This window comes from Hemicordylus capensis, chromosome 5 (genome assembly GCF_027244095.1).
Source record: "Hemicordylus capensis ecotype Gifberg chromosome 5, rHemCap1.1.pri, whole genome shotgun sequence".
Taxonomy (NCBI): domain Eukaryota; kingdom Metazoa; phylum Chordata; class Lepidosauria; order Squamata; family Cordylidae; genus Hemicordylus; species Hemicordylus capensis.
This window is the reverse complement of record NC_069661.1, coordinates 134,619,053-134,629,818: the sequence shown is the minus strand read 5'-3', so window position 1 is coordinate 134,629,818 and position 10,766 is coordinate 134,619,053. Positions and strand designations below refer to the sequence as shown.

At 43.0% G+C, this 10,766-nt stretch overlaps 1 protein-coding gene across 8 annotated transcripts in view; it reads left to right on the top strand.

Annotated features, from left to right (window-relative positions):
• Positions 1-1,687: 1,687 nt before the first annotated feature.
• PARVG (parvin gamma) overlaps positions 1,688-10,766 on the top strand; it is a 42,703-nt gene continuing 33,624 nt past the window's right edge. For 2 of the 8 annotated variants that reach the window (XM_053256818.1, XM_053256811.1), the window contains exons 1-3: positions 1,733-1,772; positions 2,165-2,207; positions 4,409-4,517. The gene's annotated coding sequence lies outside the window, so the exon portion shown is untranslated. Of the gene's footprint in view, positions 1,773-1,989; positions 2,208-2,716; positions 2,868-4,408; positions 4,518-10,766 lie in introns of those variants that run through there. The other 6 variants (XM_053256815.1, XM_053256812.1, XM_053256816.1 and 3 more) reach the window with 6 other exon arrangements.

The window sequence follows — 10,766 nt, the reverse complement described above, 5'->3', positions numbered from 1 at the left end:
GCTGCACAGTGAGACTCTGTGTGGCATGGGTCGTGATCCAGCCATGCACTGGCCACTGCACAGACTCAGCAGCCTCCAAAATGGCCACCACGCTGGAGAATAGGGCCAAAGACATCTGAACCGGGTAATTTTTACAAAAAGGAAGGCTGGCAGGGGGAAGGGGAACTTCCATGGACTCCCCCCTGCCACCTTGGAAAAGCACACTGGATGGAGTAAGTTTTTTTAAAAGGGAAAATATTTTCCCCAAAGATGTTCAACAAACATCTGGACTGGGGTGGGGCGGGGGGCGGTGTCTGGTCTGGGTTTGCGCTGAACCAGGGGTATTCGGTCTGGGGTCGAGCTGAATCCAAACCTTTGAATCATCCCGTTCAGATTCAAAGCTGTTTGCCTACTTGTATTCACAGGACAGTACTTCCCTGCAACTAGCTCCTGTTCAACTTTCATTCCTTCCAATCTCAGGGCTAGAAAACTGGAAAGAAACAGAGGGGGTTAGACAGAAAAATGGGAATAGGTTTTTCTGTGTAGTGGTATACCTGGGCACTTAGCTCAGTGACAGGAAACCAAAAATTGGACTGAGAGCATATATGCTCAAGGAAGAAACCCCGTTCCCTTAATTCCAGTTCTTTGTCAAAAGGAGGGGGGTGACAGGGTGGTTGTGAAAAAACTTTTTTTATTAAGTCTTCGAAAACGAGTGGAATTTTAAACAAAATAGAGTAAAATAAACAGGGTTGGTTTTTTATTCTTAGAAGGGTATGGAGGCAGCTCCTTATTTTTAAATGTTTGGGGAAGGCAACTTCCCTACAGTTGCAGGGAAGGGTACTCCATACATGATCAGAGGCATTCTTTAATTTCAAGAGTGTGGGCAGGAAACTGTGCAGCTTCCCAGCAAAAGATAGTGCTGCAGATTTCATCCCTTTTGTCCCTCATCTACCTGTGGTTTTGTTGTTGTTTTGTAAGCTCAGTAGTCTGACCCACCTACAATATAGAGAAAAAAACTGTTTACAGCCATTCTGTTGATCTCTCTCTTTTTTTAAAAAAAAGATTCTAAAGATTTTCAGCAAAACAACTTTATTGTGATGTGTAGTTCTAATAGCCCTCACAGTAACTGTTTTGTTTTTATTTAACTTTTAAGGCTGCAGTCTTAGTTACTTGAGCACAAATACATAGATCAGTCTGTGTGATTCCTCATCTTCGATCTTATGCCTAATTACATGACTGAACATGTTATATCTCTCTGAGCATCAGTCTTCCCTGTCACTAAAATGGGTTCTGATTAAGAATGCTGGTGCAACTTTTTAAAACTGCCAAAATGATTTATTTACTTATTTATTTATTTTTAAAAATTGCCTCAGATTTTGTGGCTGGCCTCTCTTTTGACTTCATTGTTCTCGAGCCGTAATTCCTGAACATGACCTTTTCATTGCTGGTGAAAATTCTCAGTGTTTTTGATCAGGTCTTCAAACCCCTGTACTTGTAGATATAATCCACCCCCGCACCACCACCACAAGCTGATATTTTGCGACTGACACCACCTTGCCAAAGCACAGTTTCGTGTTGGTAGTTCCCAAGGATCTGGCAAAGAAAAGAAAAGAAATTAAAGATGCTCCCAGAAGCCCCTGCTCTAATGCCTGAGTTGTTTCAATAGGGTTAAAAAAAAATACTGGCTTTGTTTTTGAAAACGTAACATAAAGGAAGTACAAGCATCCACTTCCTTTCTTATACCTTCTGTAAATGTAACCAGAAGACGACAATTTGAAGACAAGGCAACACTGGTAAAAAGTGGATCAAACATAGACTTATGTTCTATGGATTTGTTTTGCGAGGTGTAAGGGTTGATGATTACTTAAAAAAAAAATCTCTTGCATGTCCTCCACTAATTTAGGAAAGAACAGTGGCCATGCACCCTCCTTGTCTCTGAATGCTGCTGCAGATTTGCAAGCTTAATTTGAAAAACACAGAACAAAATCAGGAAGTTGTTTTCAGCTGGCTGCATGAATCAACAATGTTTTTCTCTGCTGTTTTGCTTTTTTCAGGCATCTTTATTTGGAAGCAATTGATATGATTGAGCACCAGTGTAAGGAACCAGGCAGTATATTTATTTTTCTAAAATGTCCACTGAGCATTTTTCTGTTTGTTACAATTTCAGAACCCTTTCTTTTCCCAGCAGGAAATCAAGTAGTCCATATTTCTTCTGGATGTATGCAAAGGTAAGCGCTTTACATTTATATTTCTGGAGTTTATAGACAATAAATTATCATGCAGAAAATGCCTTACACCCATACAATCTGACACTGGTAAAAACCATGCCCTTACCATAAGGCTTATCAGTTCTCTGAGTTCAGCAATAAAAGTGCAGCCCAGAGTGTAATATTCTGAAAACTCTTAGATCAACCTGATTCTTTGTTCTTGCAAAGTAGCTAACATTATGCAAGCTATGCTATAGTTTTATATCAGGCAAAGAGGCAACTTTCTTTTTCTAGGTTTTTGCATGGCCTGCTAGTTGTTGTGTCCTTTGCTTATTTTTAAATTTTTAATTTATCTGTCTGTAATCCAGTTTTTCTTCAAGGAACTCTGAATGGTGATCATTGCTTTTCTCCATTTTATTCTCACAACACCACACCCCCACACCCCCGTGAGGTAGTCTAGGCTGTGAGATAATGAGCAGCCCAAGGTCATCCAGTGATATTAAAGCCTGAATGGAGATTTAATCCCAGATCTCCCCAGTCACTGCCCACCACACTTCACTGCTTCTCTTCCTTGTTTCTTTAATGGCCCATCTGATAAGGCTGACATTGATCTAAAAACCACTTTTGAAGAAGCCACCTGAAGCCACACCGTCTGCTAAGAGCAAAAAAAAAAAAAAAAAGGTTTGTAAAGTTTAGAATGTGGGCAGGGGGGAAAGTGAGCTCTGACTGTAGAAGATTGTTGAGAAATTTCTGCCTGGCAGAAGCAGCTCTTTAGGTTTCTGGGGTGCAAGATTGATGTTGTTTTGTATATGACTTGCCTCTATACTTGCTTGACACCTGCTCAGTCTTTACATGGCAAAATAATCAGATTCTTACGAAGAGCACTGTAAATTTCCAGTATTCTTTCACCTTAAAAAGCAAAATAAAACAAAATTGTAAAAGGTTGCCACGTAACTAACTTCCCACCACTAAGAACACTCTATATAGTGTTCTCATCTATCTGCCATATATGTCTAATTGGCATCTTTGAAAAACCGAATATTTTACTCTTTTGATAATTAATACTCAAATGTTTGTTATAGTAGGAAGCAAGGGCATATACAGCAATATTCCATTACAGTGGAAACATTGCAAGTGAGTTTCCTGTGTTCAGATTAGACCTTACCATTCTGTTAAAAAAAAGCAAGTTATGCCTTTGATGGAGTTTTAATAAATGCTCAAGCATTTTGTCCAATGTACAGCCCATTGTTTTGGTACAGTAGCATGAATTTTAAACAAATGATGCTAGAAAAACTCTCTAAATAGCAGGAGGCCATTAGAGGACAGACATCTGTTAATTTCTTGATCACACCCAAGAAGTACCAAATTACACTAGATGTGATAGAACCATCAGATTTTTCTATGTTTATTTAAAAACAGTAGCAGGGAGTTATTGGAGTAGCGGAATTGGAAGAGGATCTTTTAAAAACTCTTTTTCTCCAACATTTTCTTGATTTAAATTGTCCCTCCCCAAAGTTCCTGTTTGCACCGCTGGGGAAGGCAGACAAGAAAGGGCTAACCTGCACCACTAATCTGAAGAAATCTGAAGCCCTCCACAGCATCTGTAGAAATAGCACAGTATCTAGCCATGGATCTCCAATGACTTGTGTAGTTTGACCATAAAATTCTACAAAAGGAAGTAACAGCTTTCAAGCCCTTCACTTTCCAAAGTCAGCCCTCCATGAAAAGAAGGGAACATTTACTGAACAATCTTTACTGGTGCACACCCAGGACAGAACTACCATGGGCCGGCCGTGTTTGGTGAACATGGGCTGCCCAGTGGAGCTGGGACCCACCATTGCCTGTCCCCGCAGCAGCCTGTCCCCCTCCCTCATCTGTGCCAGCAAAGAACCAGCGCATAGGTGGCCAGGGCTGGAGAAGTCACCCACCCACCCTCTGCCCTCATCAGCTTTGCCAGCATTGATGAGGGCTAACGATGTCACTGCTTGGAGTGTGTCGCCGGGAAGTGTCATCATTAGTCCACACCAGGGCAGAGGGAGAAATGCAGGCAAGTGTCTGGCTGCAGAGGTAGGTGGTATCTGGTTATCCCAGCTCAGGACAAAATGACCAAGAGAAAATGCTGCAGTGAGCCAATCTGCTGCTGCTTTGGTGCTATATGGTATCCAAGGCAGGTATCTCATGATATTGCCAGGGGAATAACTGTTGTCCTATCATTGTGCTAGGAATCCTCTTATTCATCTGTGGTCATCATTGCTTGGAGCTGCAGCTGTAAGAACAGCCCTAGATTCTTTACAAACCTCACAAGGCTGATCCTTGATTTCCATAAAGGAGGTAACATTGTGCATTTGCAAGAATGAGATAGTGTGTATGTGTAAGGGATGGGTGCAAGGTGTGCATTATGGTGTGCAGAAAGTTCTAGACTGGGAGCAAATCCAATACATCAGCTCTTTTTCCTGAGAATATCTTCTTAGAACTGGAAATATTTTTTTACAAACTGCCTGCAAATATTAAAATGAAAAGGTTATGATTAAGAGGAAATTAACATTTGGGTTAGAACTAATAAGTATATTGTAATAAAAATAGATTCTTTGTTTTCCCATCCAACTGCCATATTTATCTTGTGTTTCCACAGACATTTTAGTCTTTAATCCAGATGGTTAATTGCCTATTCCTCTCAATTATGTTCCTATTGTCAAGTCATCTTTTGAGTTCCTGTCTGGGTTTGTGGCCATCATAATGAAATACATTTCCTCTAGGGCTTTGTTAAGAATCTCAGTAGAAAGAAGGCCATGTCCGTGAAGCTACCTACTTCTCTCCTACAGCTCTAAGAAGGCTTGCGGGCAGGGCTGGTGCTACCATTAAGCCAACTAGGCAGCCGCCTAGGGCACAGACCTCAGAGGGGCGCAGAGTCTATCAAATCAATCAAAATGATTTGTGTTCCAAAATATTTTCTTTTGTATTTAAGAAAGATAATCAAAAATTGATGTACAGGTGAAACTCGAAAAATTAGAATATCGTGCAAAAGTTCATTAATTTCAGTAATGCAAATTAAAAGGTGAAACTGATATATGAGATAGACACATTACATGCAAAGCGAGATAAGTCAAGCCTTAATTTGTTATAATTGTGATGATCATGGCGTACAGCTCATGAGAACCCCAAATCCACAATCCCAGAAAATTAGAATATTACATGAAACCAATAAAACAAGGATTGCAAATAGAACAATATCAAACCTCTGAAAAGTATAAGCATGCATATGTATTCAGTACTTGGTTTGGGCACCTTTTGCAGCAATTACTGCCTCAATGCGGCGTGGCATGGATGCTATCAGCCTGTGGCACTGCTGAGGTGTTATGGAAGACCAGGATGCTTCAATAGCGGCCTTCAGCTCTTCTGCATTGTTTGGTCTCATGTCTCTCATCCTTCTCTTGGCAATGCCCCATAGATTCTCTATGGGGTTCAGGTCAGGCGAGTTTGCTGGCCAATCAAGCACAGTAATCCCATGGTCATTGAACCAGGTTTTGGTACTTTTGGCAGTGTGGGCAGGTGCCAAGTCCTGCTGGAAAATGAAGTCAGCATCCCCATACAGCTCGTCTGCGGAAGGAAGCATGAAGTGCTCCAAAATCTCCTGATAGACGGCTGCGTTGACCCTGGACTTAATGAAGCACAGTCGACCAACACCAGCAGATGACATGGCTCCCCAAAATGTGTTGACAGACTGTGGAAACTTCACACTGGACTTCAAGCATCTTGCATTGTGTGCCTCTCCATTCTTCCTCCAGACTCTGGGTCCTTGGTTTCCAAATGAGATGCAAAAGTTGCTCTCATCAGAAAAGAGGACTTTGGACCACTGAGCAACAGACCAGTTCTTTTTTTCTTGAGCCCAGGTAAGACACTTCTGACGTTGTTTGTTGTTCAGGAGTGGCTTGACAAGAGGAATACGACATTTGAAGCCCATGTCCAGGATCCGTCTGTGTGTGGTGGCTCTTGATGCACTAACTCCAGCCTCAGTCCACTCCTTGTGAAAGTCCCCAACACTTTTGAATGGCCTTTTCCTGACAATCCTCTCCAGGCTGCGGTCATCCCTGCTGCTTGTGCACCTTTTTCTTCCACACTTTCCCCTTCCACATAACTTTCTATTAATGTGCTTTGATACAGCACTTTGGGAACATCCAACTTCTTTTGCAATTACCTTTTGAGGCTTTCCCTCCTTATGGAGGGTGTCAATGATGGTTTTCTGCACAACTGTCAAGTCAGCAGTCTTTCCCATGATTGTGATTCCTAATGAACCAGACTAAGAGACCATTTAAAGGCTCAGGAACCCTTTGCAGGTGGATTGATTAGCTGATTGGAGTGGGACACCTGGAGCCTAGACTGTTGAACCTTTTCACAATATTCTAATTTTCTGGGATTGTGGATTTGGGGTTCTCATGAACTGTACGCCATGATCATCACAATTATAACAAATTAAGGCTTGACTTATCTCGGCTTTGCATGTAATGCGTCTATCTCATATATCTGTTTCACCTTTTAATTTGCATTACTGAAATTAATGAACTTTTGCACGATATTCTAATTTTTCGAGTTTCACCTGTATTACCTGTTCTTGCAATTTAAAATAAATTTAGCAGTTTCAAGTTTTGTGCTTTTCATTTTTTCTACAAAACATCTGTTTTTGAAAATCAAAGTTGAAATTTTTTGGGGGGGGCGTGCAAGTACTTAGCCTTGCAAAAGGGCGCAAAATAGTCTGACACCAGCCCTGATTGTGGGGCTTCTTAAGGTGGGGGCCAAGAAGAGGAGCTTTTACTCTTACATGAGCTGGTTGTTGCTGCTGTCCTCCTTCCCTTCCACTTAATAATACTTTGTTGTATGGTCACAAAAAGTTACTTTTTTGTTACTAAGAATATTTTAATAGGAAAACATTGCCTAATTTCTGTATTTTTAGTTGTAGCTCAGTATTTTTATTTTAAAATGTTTTTTTAAAATATACAGTACAGTATGCATTTGGTGGGGGTGGGGGTGGTGTCATTTTAACCAAGATAGGTAAGACAAAGGGTAAAAGTGGTCCTGAGGTCCAAAGTTTAAACAATCCAAAGTTGCTTCTTATTTTTCTTGTAAAACCCCTGCTAACTTGGTAAAGAGGCACCTTTTAATGTGGTGATTCTCTTTATTTAGCGGGGGGGGGAGTAACTGGCCCTCTCCACCCCCAGCACAGTACCTCCAGTGACTGTTGCTGGTGTCTATCTTCTGTTTCTTTTAGATTGTGAGCCCTTTGGGGACATAGGTTCATCTTATTTATTTGTTATTTCTTTGTGTAAACCACCCTGAGCCATTTTTGGAAGGACAGTATAGAAATCGAATAAATAATAAATAAATAAATAAAACAATTATTGCAGGGTTTTTTTCCTATTCCTGTTACTAATCAGTATGCAGTTCTTAACTCTAATTCAAAGGATTCCTTAGAAAATGTGGATCAAGGGGCTTCTGATGATTTAGAATAGATCACAAATTTCACCTTCAAATTATCTAGGCATAGAGGATAAGACTTTGAAGAACCATGCCTCTTAATAGCTTAAACAATTATCAATATATTCACAATTGGATGAGAGATTATTAAGAAACTGAAGTAAGGTCCTTCAGTTTCTTAATAATTAATAAGGAAACTGAATAAGATTAATTAATAAGATTATTAAGAAACTGAAGGACTCCAAAGTCAAGTCTACCCATGAAGAAATTATTTTAAACAAGCAGCCCAGTTTTCAGAAATCCCATATCCCCTTAGCTACTAGAGCAGAACTGCACAACTTTGGCCCTCCTTCTGTTGTTGGACTACAACTCCCATCATCCCCAGCCACAAAAGTTATAGTACAACAATAGATGGAGAGCTGTGGTTGTTCAGCCCTATCCTAGAGCTTGACTGTCCTGGAGAGACCTTGTTTTGAAACATAGCTAATAAGCAACCACTATTAGCTGATAAGCAGGCTTATTATTTTTGAGCAGGCTTTAGAGCAGGTCAGGCTTTGACTTGTATACTTCTCATGCATAAACTTTATGATCACACCTTCCTTTGGACAATTCTCAGGTCCAGTACTCACTTTGAAGGGAGTAGAGCAATCAATCAGTGGTTGATTATCTTTCCAGACTTCCATCCTCCAAGCTAGCTAGCAAACCCTTGTTTGTACTATTATATACTGACTAGTATTTTTAAGCCCGTTAAAATAATGGATGCTAGTAGCCTTTCTTTCTTTCTTTCTTTCTTTCTTTCTTTCTTTCTTTCTTTCTTTCTTTCTTTCTTTCTTTCCTTCTCCCTCCCTCTCTTCCTCTTTCCTGCCTTCCTTCTCTCTCCCTCTCCCTCCTTTCCTTCCTTCCCCCTCTTCTCCCTCCCTTCTTTCTTTTTTCTTTCTCTTTCCCTCTTTCCTTCCTTTAATGGGCTCGCTCTTTGGGGCTGGTTGTTCCTCCCTCCCTTCCGTTTTTCTTTTGTTCTTCTCCCTCCCTCCTTTCTCCTTTTTCTTTCTCCTTCCTTCCTTCCTTCTCTCTTTCCTTCTTTCCGTCCCTCCCTCCCTCCATCCTTCTTTCTTTTGTCCTTCTCCCTCCCTCCTCTCTCTTTTCTCTCCTTCCTTCTTTCCTTCTTTCTTTTGTCCTGTCTCCCTCCCTCCCTTCTCTCTCTCTCTCTTTCCTCCCTCCCTTCCTTCTCTTTCTCCCTCTCTCTGTCTACTCCTTCCTCCCTCAGACCCTGGGCCATGGAAGCCGCAAGGTGCTAGATTCCTTTAACCAATACCTTCCCGATTTTGCTTTCCGAGAAAGCTGGGTGCCTTTGGTCGAGGCTGGTTCTGGCTGGCAGGAACGGAACTCTTTCTTCCCAGGAGAAGCTCAGGGGATCAGTTGGGGTTGTCTCTCATTGTCCAAAACTCAGCTTACTAGCAGGTTGGAACCTGAAACTTGGGAGGGCAGCTTGGAGAGAGGGTTTCTGCACCCCACCCCACCCCACCCCCAGTCTCAGTGCCAGGCTCATCAGCCACGAAAATCTCCTGCTTTTTTCCCGGTTGGGGTAGTCTCTCATTGTCCATAACTCGTTTATGTAACTGGGCACGGCGGGTGCTGCTGGTGGCGCTGAGCGGCGGCATCTTGCACCAGCAGCGGCCCTCTGCCTCTCTCCGGCTAGTCCCCGCCCCCTCGCCCTAAGCACGCCCCTTCCCTCCTCTCCGGCTCCCACGCCCTCCTCCCTCCCTCTCTTCTCAGGCCTGGCTGGTCAACAGATCGCAGGGCAGGGGGGTGCAAGCCGCTCCCTGCCACTTGCCCACCCGCCCCCGCCGGTCTTCCCCTCCACATATTTCAGGCTTGGCTTGGCTTGCTCCCCTGCTTTGCTTCACTGCCGCCCACTTCACTTTGGGGTTTCTCCCCGCCCTTCCCCTGTTACTCTTATGCACCTTGTCGGCGGCGGGCCTGGACCCACCGCTGCCGTCTCTGACGGTCCCGTTGCCGTTTCGGGGCGGCCACCTCTGGTTGTCTCTGGCGGCCGCGTCTTCTCCGGCCACCGCTAATGGCCGAGGCGGCGGCTCTGCCACCGTCTCAGCCAGTCTCCCCCTCCCCCGCATTGTAGTTTTCTTTGGAGCAGCCGTTTCTGGCCGCCCAAGCTGCTTGGCAGGTTCTGGTGCTCGTTTGGGTTTTGCCGCCGCTAATGGCCGAGGCGGCGGCTCTGCCGCCACCTCGGCCAGTCTCCCCCTCCTCTGCAGTCCCGGCTTCTTCAGGGCGGCCGTTTCTGGCCGCCCAAGATGGTCGCCGGGTCCTGGTGTTTGTGCCTCCCTGGCTCTGTTCTGGGCATGCGCTCTGCGCATGCCCAGAACAGGCGAGGCACGAACGCACGCTTGGTGTCCGTCCACAGACTGACACCAAGCGTTTTATTAGAGAGGATGGTGCTGTACTTGTCCCAAACACTAATTGGATTGAGGAGAATATTATATGTGCTTGCTTCCTACTCTAATAATGAACATTATTACAGAGTATTAATTATCAAAAGAGTAAAATATTAGCTTTTTCAAAGAGACCATTTATTTATTTATTTATTTATTCATTCAATTTTTATACTGCCCTTCCAAAATGGCCCAGGACGGTTTACAATTAAAACACAAACCATTACAACCAACAACAATTAAAACAGAAATATAAATATAAACACCAATTAACAGTTAAAACATCTTAAAAAACAATTAAACAATCAGAACAATTAAAACCCTGAAAACCAGATTAAAGCATTAAAACAATTAAAACTAATTAAAAACCCTGGAAGGCCAGGCCAAACAGATAGGTTTTAAGGGCTCTCTTGAAGGTCAACAAAGAGTTAAGATTGCGGATTTCTGCTGGGAGTGCATTCCACAGCCCAGGAGCAGCTATAGAGAAGGCCCGCCTCTGAGTCGCCATGAAACGAACCAATTAGACATATATGGCAGATAGATGGGGACATTATAGAGCAAGTAATGATTTATAAATATACTAGCTGACCCTGCATAGATGGTCGTGCAATGAGCCTGTGGCATCCCCCCCGCCACAACTCTCTCTCTCTCTACCCACACAACTCTC